Source organism: Echiichthys vipera, assembly GCF_963691815.1.
Source record: "Echiichthys vipera genome assembly, chromosome: 4".
NCBI lineage: Eukaryota > Metazoa > Chordata > Actinopteri > Perciformes > Trachinidae > Echiichthys > Echiichthys vipera.
The window spans coordinates 25,664,088-25,676,234 of NC_139829.1; the positions used below are offsets into that span (position 1 = coordinate 25,664,088).

The following is a 12,147-nucleotide window of genomic DNA, read 5'->3' on the forward strand; positions in this document are numbered from 1 at the left end:
AGGTTTTGCTAATAAACTTTTTTTGGTGGGGTTTGTAATGGTGCTTACAGTATTTCCATTATATTTAGAAATAAAGGATCTCTCCTCTAAATTACACTGGGTTTTTTTAGTGTGTGTATACATATACACAGTATGGACCATTTAAGTTTGTAGAACACATATAACACCACTGACTGTAAAATAAACCCAGGCCTACCCTTTAAAAAAAGCCTCAACATTTATAACCAGGCTCACACGTCTTCATTCAAACTACAGAGACACACAGACAAACACACACACACATACCTGCAGGGAGAGCAATCTCTATTCAGCCCTTGAACTGTCTTTGAGCAGATTTACTATTTTAAACTCCGCTGGGCCCAGCGCTGCTGATTACAGCACCACAGAGAGAAATACTTCCCGAGCTCAGTTTTTCTCCTTCTCCCTCGCCATCTTTTACAGCTTAAAGACAAATTCCGTTGGAGGCAGTGAGCTGTTATTTCAGCAGACATCCTCTTTGTGATGGAGGCTCTGGTTACAGAGAGCTGTTTCTGGATCACACACATAAACACAGACATACACATATGCACTGTGCACAGACATTCTTCATTCTTTTTTTAGGAAAGAGTAAAAACGGAAATAGTCAGTTAAATCCACAGAAATTCTGAAACGATGAGATAATTGTGGAATTATTTCTTGCCAGCCCACACTGCTTCTTCTTCATCTCTTTCTCTCTCTCTCTCTCTCTCTCTCTCTCTCTCTCTCTCTCTCTCTCTCTCTCTCTCTCTCTCTCTCTCTCTCTGTATATATATATATATATATATATATATATATATATATGGGCCACAAATGCCTCTGCAGCATCCAAGTCCCCTGTAAACTGGAGCATTATTTTCAAAGACTGGCTAAACTAACCATTCGCTGGAGAACATCATTAAGTCGATTAATGTTTTTCATCCCAGCATACCTGCCTTTGATCTGGAGTTTGTGTGATATTCAAGACTTTAAGTGGAGCCTCACTATTCTGTGAGAGTTTGTGTGTGTGTGTGTGTGTGTGTGTGTGTGTGTGTGTGTGTGTGTGTGTGTGTGTGTGTGTGTGTGTGTGTGTGTGTGTGTGTGTGTGTGTGTGTGTGTGTGTGTGTGTGTGTGTGTGTTAAGACTCTGCTGTCTGAGCTCTGTGGTGAATTACAGCTGACCCATGAAGACCCCGAGCCCCGCTGCTCCTACCTTTGGAAGCCCCGTCATCTGGATCACATCGGGCTCAAATGGGGGGCAAAGCAGAGCCCCTTCTGTCTGACACACAAGCAAAGTAGGACAACGATGGAATGAAGGTCCACTGGGGTGTGTGTGTGTGTGTGTGTGTGTGTGTGTGTGTGTGTGTGTGTGTGACGTTCTCTCTGTGTGTCACATGATATTTAGGGAATAGATAAATAGAACACATACATTGATCACATTGGTCAAAGCTTTCCATATCGGGGTACACTTGGATCTAATGTCACTGGACATTGCTGCAGTCTTCTTACACATCTCTAAAAATATAGATGGGATGACCTTTCTATCTCAACCAACAAGGGATGGAGCGGAAAGATATCAACAAAATTTGATTTGCAACTTTCACTAAGACTATTTCTGACTCCCACAGCACGTACTGCAAGCAGTCTGATATCAGTTTCATTATAAACATCCACTATACATCAGTGTATCATAAATATATCTCATATAACAACAAGATTCAGGAAACAATACACAATTTCCTCAATCTAAATGACAAAAACTGCACGCCTTTAGTGTTGTGACTCCTGTTTTGAGGTGAAAATCAGCTCGTAATTGATTCCTACTCTTTAGGTGGAGGCACTTAAAGAATTTACTCTGCTTATCTTGCAAGAAAAGACACATTTTGGTCATGTTAAAAATCGTACCACTGGCAGAGCTAACCAAGTGTTTCTCACCCTTATGTTGAAAGACACCAACTGTATTTTTTTTAAAACACTCCGTGATACATATGTGGTTTTAAGTGAATCAGAAAGCCGATAGTTTTAACCACAATACAGAAAATATACAGAACGTAGCCATCATCCAAACAGATATATGGAGGAGCTTACACTGCACCAAAACACATCCAACCCTCTAACCTGATGAGCTGCTGCCCCCTGCTGTTGTGCTGCAGGCAGGGAAATCTAGAAATCCTCCCATTTATGTGTGGCAAATTGTAGCAGGAATAGAGTTTACACAATAATCCAGAGGTGACACGGGGTGATCTAATTGCATCATATACAAACATGAATAATCCTCTAATAAATGCTTAAAAAACCCTCCAAACTCTTTCTGAACAGAAAAAAACACCCAGAACATATATTATATAAATTAATATATTCTGCAGGACTCTACTTGTGTTGAACGTCTTGCAACAGTAATCATTCTTGTGTGATCACTGTGATTACAGCAGTCAAAAGAGCAAAGATGTTATTTCAGATAATGGCACTCCTGAAGTTGGCACTCCATGTCGCTATAGGCATTAAATACCTTGTAATTTTCCTGGCTGGGTTCAAAAAACAGGTCTCTGCTGCTTCTTTTGTTGTTGTGAGGAACAATTTGAATGCTTGCCTAGGGGGGTCTTTTGTGTTAGACTCCATAGGTTGCAGTTTTTCATGTAGATAATTGAGAAAAGACACAATGCAATCAACGTTTTTTTTGGTAATATGCAAAAATTGTTTATTACAAAAGTATTAAATAAAGTCAACTGATGAATATGCAGTACAAAAATAGTTGTTTACATTGAATTTATTTTTATTTACATGCATAATACCTCCACATAGTGTTTTGTAGGGTATGTTTTATACATTTCCTTGTGCTGTGGACACATTTGGCTCAAACGGTTCTAATGACTATAATCTGCATTGGTACCTAAAACTATTGCTTGAGAGAATAAACAGACACACACACACACACACACACACACACACACACACAGGCATAGTCAGTAAGTCTCAAAAACTTAACTATGTTAGTACATTCAATAAGTGATGCAACTCCTCAAAAGCAGGGTGCTTCACTAATTCTGCCACTCAGCACAAGTTAGTGATTTGAGTTAGTTTTTGTTAGATTATTAGTTTAGGTTATTAGTGGGTTAGTTGGTTAGTTTGCAGAGAGCCAATAATAGCTCATTGGTTAGTACATGTTTATTTAACTTTAGGAGATGTTAGTAGCTTGTTATTTATATAGATTACTGTTGAGCGTGTTACTGACACGGTTAGAGCTATAGGACTTTAGTTCCCATTGCTAAAAAGCATACACTCATGGCGCTAGAAGATATTTTGGATAAAAAGCTTCCATGTAATTTAATAAACATCACTATAGTACCACAAGGCATGCTTTGATTTAATTAAAGAGTAACAAAGATACGGAATAATGTGATTACACACATCAGGGTGTTGCAGTCAGACAGAACACAGATGTTAGTAAGAGCTACAGGTGGGCCTTTACAGCCTCACCACTGTTAGTATCAACACCATAATAAGTTAGTAGAGGTTCGCTCGGCCTGTGGTGACAACGAGCCAGGCACTGACCTGCAAGGGTTGACCACACAGCACGCAGGCAGAGACAGAAAGACTGTCTCCGAAGATGTGAATTTAGCCCACGAAGTGCAACACAGATATCATTTGGGATCAAATCGTAATCGGTTCTGTGAGGATTCTTCTAAAGTATGTGGTCAACCCAGTTTTATACAAACAGCTCTTTCTGCTCCTCCTTTCATCTAGTGGTTAATAACATTTCCATTCCCAAGTCCTGAAACCCTTCTTGACGTGCTCACTTCAACCGTTTTCATTGATTTTTCTGCTTTAATAATTCATCTTAATCTGTGATTTCTGGCAGAAGGATTGCAGGATCATGAGAGAGGAGTGTGTGCATAGGACTGCGGGCATAAAGCAGAGGGTTAGACAGTGGGTTAGAAAGAACAAGGCCAGCCATCAGCATTCAGAGTACAGGTTAGTAATCATTCGACTGTTAGCAGACATTAGTATTGTTAGATATTAGTCAGATACTGTTAGTAGAAGCCAGACCTGGGTAAAAAGCTATTTGCACATAATTATTAGCATTTGCTGTAATTTGCTGAAGTATTATATGATGGGGCTATAGGCATCAGGACTGTTTAATTAGTGCCAGCAGGCATCATTTAGAAAACCACACACCATTAATTTCCGGTGACATTCTTGTGATTATCTAAATCACATGAACCCCCACCTAACTTCAATGAGATCTTAACAAATGCTAAGAATCATTTGTAAATATATATTTTTTTTATCATTTGTCTGGTACATATAGTGTGCTAAAAGAAGAACTTCAGGCATTTTTGAAAGTGTGCAGCGATGGGAAAACCACCGAAAAGCAGCTAGTAGCTTCAGGCCCATTACAAAATGTGTTTTATCAGACAGACACATGCACACACACAGGGACAAACACACACACAAATAGAGCACATGCACACAAACACGTGCACTCACGCAGACACTGAGACACACACACACACACACACACATACACACACACACACACACTACAGTAAAAATACACACTGTGCATTAAAAGTAGCTGGTATCACACCCAAATTAAGAAGTTCCAAGACAAACACAGAGCATACTGTGTGAATTACACATTGTCATAATGTGAGAAAACTAGTCATTCTCACACGCTGAAGCAGATTTTACAGGCGTTAAATGTCAGAGCTTTCCAGTTCTGAATCCGGCAACGATACATGCTAGTTTCTGTGAGAAGTTAATACACGTTAAAAGAACACTTAGTAAATTTAAAGTGTCTCATGTGAGGATGAGTATCCAAAGTGTTAGACAGGGTAACCAAGGTAATGGAGTGAAGGGATCAGTGCTGAGGTGATGATGAGATGTCAGTGTGAGAATGGGGGTGGATATTACGCACAGAGAATATGCAGATTCGACAGAAACAGGATTGCAGCAACTTATTTTGGACTAAAAAAAAAATCCCCCGGGAAATATCTCCATGCTATATCTGATCATGCTGACACCGACTACAAAGCATTGGCGCCATTTTGAACTCTTCTAAGCCCTTTTCACTGATGCACAGAACAGAAGCAGCAGAAGTCGTCTCTCAGTGGGGAAACACTTGGACACGGATCCTCTTCTTCTGAGGGTACAGGACAGCAGTGATGGCAGCATGCATCAGTCACTGCAGGAGAAAAGACACGACAGCTGTTAAAAGTCCCAATAACGTAAAAAGTAAGATTTCTATGTCTTTTCTTATTAAAAGGTAAGTAAAGGTGCTATAAATACTGTGAAGGTACCATTTACCTTAAAACAAACTGCATAGGTATACTGTGTTTGTTTAGGAAACAAAACCACTTGGTTAGGGTTAGAAAAGATGGTGGGTGGGATTAAAACAAAATACATTCGTAACGTGACTTCAGTGAAGCGTGAGATTGAACGGGACACGGACCATGATCTCCTTTGTGAAAGTCCGGTGATTGTTTGACCCATTCGTCCCCCTGACCTCCTCCCTACATGGACTTTGTCGCATTTAATCCTGGATGACTTGCTCTGAGCATCTGATATTGCCGTGGATAGGTCTACAGTTAAACGCTTGGTGCGTTTCATACAGACAAGTGATAAAAATGTGGTGTTTGACGCCCTGAGAATAAGAACGGGCTGACCAATCGGAGCAGGGCTTTCTCAGACGGGGGGGTAAAGACAAAGGCGCTAAAACGGAGCGTTTCAGACAGAGGGTGACTACAGTTATATTCAGACAGACAGTATGAGGAAAATAATGTGTTTTTTGAACATTAAAGCATGTAAACATGTTCTAATTGAAACCTAAAATACAAGTGTAAACCTGAAAATGAGCATAATATGGGACCTTTAAAGACCTTTAAAGAAAGTGATTTTCAGATTTTTCTAAATCTTAACACTTTCCTCTTTTACAGGATATTACTTTTTACCCTGATCTAAAATCATTTTCTTCCGTGGATAATCCTGTGTAATGTTAAATAATGAATCAGAAAAGCTGATTATGCTAAATCTGATTTGGTCATGGTCTCCACTCTCAGGTTGGTTTATCTCCCCTCTTAACCATAATCCTGGAAAAAGGATAGTGGAAAATATGGCAGCAATTTTAACACATAACTAATCTCCCATATTCTATCTGCTCTTCATTTATCTGCACTCTCAGCCGGCACAGAGGCTGCACACTCGTACACAGTCAGGGTCACATCCTGTATGTGGGTAAAAGCAAGATAAGAGTCCATAAAAGTTGGCTCTGCAGTTTATTTTCATCTAGACCTATATAACAAGTCACAGTGCAGAGTGTTAAAAGTGAATATGAGGGGGATAAAAGTCACAGAGGTGTAAATCCACTAACAGATCCTTTACCAGTCTGAGGGCGATGGAGCCATGTCACTTCTGAGGTCCAGCTCGAGTCCCCCGGTCTGCTTCTTCATCGGTGTAACTGGAGAGGAACACACAACAAAAGCAGCAGAAAAGTGGGACGCAACCCAACTGTCTAAAACACCCCAGGGATTATTAGTTCTTTAGTTTCTCCATAATGTTTTAATCTCCAGACAAATGAAACACTGCTAAAATATGTTACCCTACTGACTGTGCAATTCAATTTGATAAAGATAATAACAGCCTGTACACATAACCTGTCCTGCTGGTGGTTCCCAGTGTCCTGACTGGTGACATGTCAGTAGTTCTGTAGATGAATCCAGTAACAAGGAACACAAGGTACCCTACAAAATAAAAGCACACTGATTAAATGTGTTTAAACGAATGTCTGATGCTGCAGTAGATGATTCACTGTATTTGCTTATATTAAAATTAGAAATAAAGGGAATGAATAATCAGTAATTTAGATTATATACTGTAGGGCTTGTGTTAAATGTGTCTGTTATCTGAGCAGTGCAACAAAAAAACAGTACAGAGGCTGCAGCTCATACTGTAGCATACCCCAATGTCTATCTGGAGATGAGAGACCTACAGCAACATATCGTCCGATATTAAATGAACATCCATTCTTATTTGGTAGGCATATGTGTCCACCAGAAATATCAATTTTAATATTCATAAACCCTGCAAGGCTGTCAGGTTGAGGAAACACAGACTAGGCCCTCCTCTGCAGGAAATGAACTGAGTCCATGTTTATCTAATTTCACAACAGATAAATCCGATTTACTTAGTTTCATTTGCAATAAATCGTTGACTGTGAAAGCAGAACAGAATAATGGGAAGTTTAGGGTCTTTTGTTTTTTTTTTTTCTTACCAGTGATGTCCAGATTCAACCTGTCCCGCAGCATCAAACGGTGCGAAAAGACCACTTCTCCTTCCCCCTTTTCTTCATCCTCTTCTTCTTCTTCTTCTTCGGGGAAGGCTGCCGGCCGAACCTGTGAATACACGCCGTGTGTGTGCAGCGATGAGCCCGCAGTAAAAAAGGGCTGGTCTGGTCTTGTCGCCCCCTCTGGACCTACACGCTACGCACTAACACGAGCGTCGCCTACATGGCTGCCGAGCCGAGACAAGCAGATGTGGGAGTGCCGACAACAGCTGCGCGCTGACGGAGAGCGGTCCGGGGGAAACAGGAGAAAGTAAAGACGGAAGCCCCGGGACAAAGACTAAAATGGATGGGCGGTTTCTGGGAGAACAGAGACGTCTTTGACTAATCGGGACTGCACAGACTTGAATTAATCAGTGGTCTCGGTCTCCAGCTGCTGCCACAGGTTTATGGTCTTTTGTATGCGCGCCCTTCATCCACCATCTGTGTTTCCTGGGCAACCGAAGACTGCCTGCAGGCGCCACCAGCTAGAACCACCTCAAACCAAAAGACACTATAGGAGCCTATTCTGCTATAGTGCCCTGCAAAGCCTAACTGCAGTAATTACGAACACAGTAATAACATGATTTCTGCACTGGAAGTATGGAGGTTAGGGTTGATTTGGATAAAAAACATGAAATGGTAAACTAGTGAGCCATAATCTATCATCAGTGTGCCAAATATTCATTCATTTGTTGGACAGTAAACAAACTTTAAAGCCATTTTTAAGCTTATATATGTTCGTGGTCACTTCACTACACTGGCTTTTTGGGCACTATAGCCTAATTGTATTTCAAAGGGAAATACTGTAACCTTACTAATGGTTTAGGGTGCATTAGACTCAATTATCAACTGATTTCTTCACATATATGCACAAACATATACCACATATATGCTATAATATATTTTAATTAAACCGCACAAACACACACAATAACACCACCATAGTGTAACTAATGGTTTAATTATTGAATTGTTTAATTTGAAGTGTCACTGCTGATTGATTATTCATATTGTAATGTAGGCAATATTAAACATTTTCATTGTGAAAACTTCATTGTGATTTTTTTTTGCTATCCTGTGACATAGGCCTTTTTTATGATCAATAACTTTGTAAAGTTGTTTTTGACCGTCTTTTATATAAACACATTTTGTTTGGTGGATTTGTGGTCCACTTTCAGGCCTTAGGGTGGTGCTAGAGGAATACTGTTACAGTTGGATTTGAGCATATCTTGTGTCAAGAATCCCAGAGCATCATAGTACACTATCATATACATTATGTTGACATAAAAAGTTATGTCAAGACACTTCACATATAGAGTAGGTAAATACCACACTCTATGACTTATTTATGATTTACACATTAGTACAAATTAGTTATTATATTTGTTCCTTTTAATGTCGAGTTGGTGTGACAAAAATAATAATTAAAAATAATACATTTAGGTGGAAAAAAATAAGACTAAATCAAAGTCACATGTCAAAATGAAGTGTGTTTTTGGAACAATATATATTCTTTTTGTCATAAAACGGCCTTACAGTATAATCTTCTATCTTTAGTATGAAACTGTCTCATACTGCGTTATGATCCTATAAAACGGATCAACTTGTTGTTTACCTATAGATGAAAACATTTCACTACTTACAAACCAGAATTGGAAACAGTTAGTTAAAATGTTACAATGAAGAGAATTTGGAAGAAACTTTATTTTGGCAAAATGCCATCAAGTTCATGTTCAGACAACTGTTTGACAGCTGACAAAACAGGTAAAGACAATACACACACACACACAGTGTGAAGAAGCCTAATTACGTACATTTACTCAAGTACTGTACTTGGGACGCTTGTGCGCTTGTAAACGTTATGCTTCTTAATACGTCTATACTGCACTAGCAGATGAGGAGAGGGAATCTGAAGTCTTTGATGTACAAAAGAGCGACGTACTGTGCAGTGACACAGGTCTCTACCTCGTTCAGGACTACATCGGAGAAGGTTTGCTTTGGCAAAGTGGCCAGATGTTTGAATTTAATCACATCACAGGACGTGGCCCTTACGATCCTAAAAAAGGATGATAGCGGGAGCATTAAAAGAGAGGTAACTTATTTTGTTCTTTGTTGTTTTTTGACGCATTTTCTATTTTATCAAGCCGCTGATACCATCCTTTGTAACTTTTCATTTTCCTTTTTTCTCCAGATCAGAATGCTTAAAGCAATGAGTGCTCTTGACCCAGTCAAGAAGAACGTGGCGCATTTCCTTGAAACGTTTGAACACAAAGGACAAACCTGTCTCGCTTTTGAGATGCTGAACAGGAGTCCTCTTCAGCTGATCAGGGACAGAGACGGCCAGCCACTGACTCTCAGTGACATACGGCCAATAGCCCAGCAGATAAAGACTGTGTGACTTTGAATGATCTGTTAATAAGTTATGACAGTATACTCGGTCAGTTGAGGAAGAACTTAGATATCTATTTAGTTATAAATATATAAACATCCACATTTCCTCCATTGTCTCTATAGTTGCTGAAGGCCTTTGACGCCCTGAAGGGCATCGGTGTGATTCACTCAGACCTGAAGCCAGACAACATAATGCTGGCAGACCCTCGGGTGAGCCCTTCAGGGTGAAACTCATAGATTCTGGCGTGTCCTTCTCCGCCTCAGAGACGACAGACCTACATGGGTGTACAATCCAACCTCTGGGTTACAGGTAGGTCAGTCTGCAAAGCTAATCTTTGAACATGTTTGTGTGTTAAGGATTTAAGTGATGTAACAAAGGTTGTGTCAATCTTCAGTGCACATGCTGGATTTGACACAGTACTTAACAGCTCTTGTGATTCTTGTTCGTTACACACAGGGCACCAGAAGTCACCCTGGGTCTACCCATCTCCGAGGCGATAGACATGTGGGGTCTTTGCTGCATGCTCGTGTATATGTACGTCGCCCAACACCCGTTTGCAACATGCTGCGAATACCAGAGCGTAAGTAACCAAATATATTGGGATTTAAACACACGGGTTCATGTCTGAATGCAACAGGGGATTGGATGCCAGCTGACGTGATCCTTTCTATTCTCTCTCCAGATGAGAGACATTGTTGACATACTGGACCAGCCTGCTGAACACCTCCTCAGTGCTGGTTACTACACCAACAGATATTTCAAGATGAACCGGCAGTGGGACAACCCCAAATGGTGGCTGAAGGTGGGTTAATCTTGTTCTGCTTTTGTCTCCAAATTCAACAACAACTTTTTGAAATGGTTAAAACTCTGAGGGAGAAGCGTCTGACGTATACATTTGTTCTGCAGACCCCAGGGGAATACCAGCATTGCACCGGCATGAAGCCTCGAAGTTGGGAGAGGTGTTTAGAAAGTCTGGATGACCTGATAACAGTAAGTCATAGACTGTATAAAAAAATGGACATAGCCTCTCCATCGAGGTCCGTTCTCTCAACTTGATTAAAATCATACTCACCTACAGGAGTCGCAATCTTGTCAGACTTTGACTCGGCCTCATTTCCTCTTACCAAAAAAGGGCAATGATGTGACGTTGGGAGGGGGGGACATACGTCCATCTGGCTGATGTATACCTCCAAGGAGAAGCAAGGGCCAGCGGCTAGCTGTCACTCAAGAGGCCGCACCTCTAATTATTCATAAACTTTAACCTCCAATAAAATAAAAACTAGCCTGGTACAACCCTCCACCACCACCACAGTGTTGTCATGGAGAATTGACCTAAACATAGAGACTAGAATGTTTTTTTGCACCAGGCCTTAAATAGGTTTAATTATGCTGTGAAAACGGCCTATTCAACATGGGGGATAAATGAGAAATTGCTATTATGAAACCAGACCGTAGTAGACACTTGGAAAACTGTAGTGGATCAACCAGGAAGTCGCTGTGGTTAGGGCTTAGGGGTTTAGTGAAGTAAAGAGTAAATCATTATTATCATTATTATTGACTGCTGTCAGAGAAAGGATGAACTGAACACTTTGTTTCAAATCCAGCTCAACACGGAGAAGCAGGAATCCATTGAGCTGGAGGACCAAAGAGTGTTTGTGAGCCTCCTGAAAAGCCTCCTCCATACGGACCCTGAGAAGAGGATCACTCCTGAGAAGGCTCTCCAACACCCCTTTGTCTCAATGGCCCATTTGATGGATGAGATGGACCCCAGCTTGTAGTAAGTTGCTGTGTGTTGGTGCTGTTGGGTGAATGGATTTGGATTCTGACTGACTGATTGTCATGTTTTATTCAGTGCGGACGAGTCCTTTGACAAAATGTTGGTCTGTCTGTCTGATGACGAAGAGGAAGAGGAAGAGGAACTTCCTTCTGACGACGAGGTTAATGAAGAGGCCGAAGGTGAAGGGCCTTCAGCCAGACCTCGTACAAATGGCGCAGTATCGGATGATCCATGCTCCTGCGATGGCATCACAAACACGCCCTGCTCAAATGATGGAGCAGCAGCTGCTGGAGGTGTAGGTGCTTTGGGCTCAGCTGAAGAGAAACCATTTGTCAGCCGTGGTACAGCCACTCCAGCTGATGGGTCACTTGGTGGAGGTTCACCTGTGAAAGCTAAGAAGAGCCGGCTGAAGAGAATACAGAAGTTCTTCGGTAGGGCAATAAGGTCCCTGTTTAGAAAGAAAAAATGTTAAATGTACGAGATTATTTGTTCTGCAGAGTAAAACAGTACAAAACGACTGTGCATTTTTTGAAACTAATGTCAGTAATCATCAATTGCTTTAGAGATGATGTTGATTCATTCATTAATAACATAGATGCTGCAACACTTAAGAGAAAGACATCAATCTACGAAATGCAAAACAACAACAGCACCAAACGTGCCC

The 12,147-nt window shown here is 40.8% G+C and overlaps 1 long non-coding RNA gene across 1 annotated transcript; it reads right to left on the reverse strand.

The window, feature by feature from the left end:
• Window positions 1–2,722: 2,722 nt before the first annotated feature.
• On the reverse strand, window positions 2,723–7,691 carry LOC310945771. Its single transcript, XR_014593165.1, has 3 exons — window positions 7,264–7,691; window positions 6,375–6,733; window positions 2,723–5,178 (listed from the first exon to the last, which is right to left on the reverse strand). It is a non-coding gene; the product is annotated as an uncharacterized lncRNA (long non-coding RNA).
• Window positions 7,692–12,147: the final 4,456 nt, after the last annotated feature.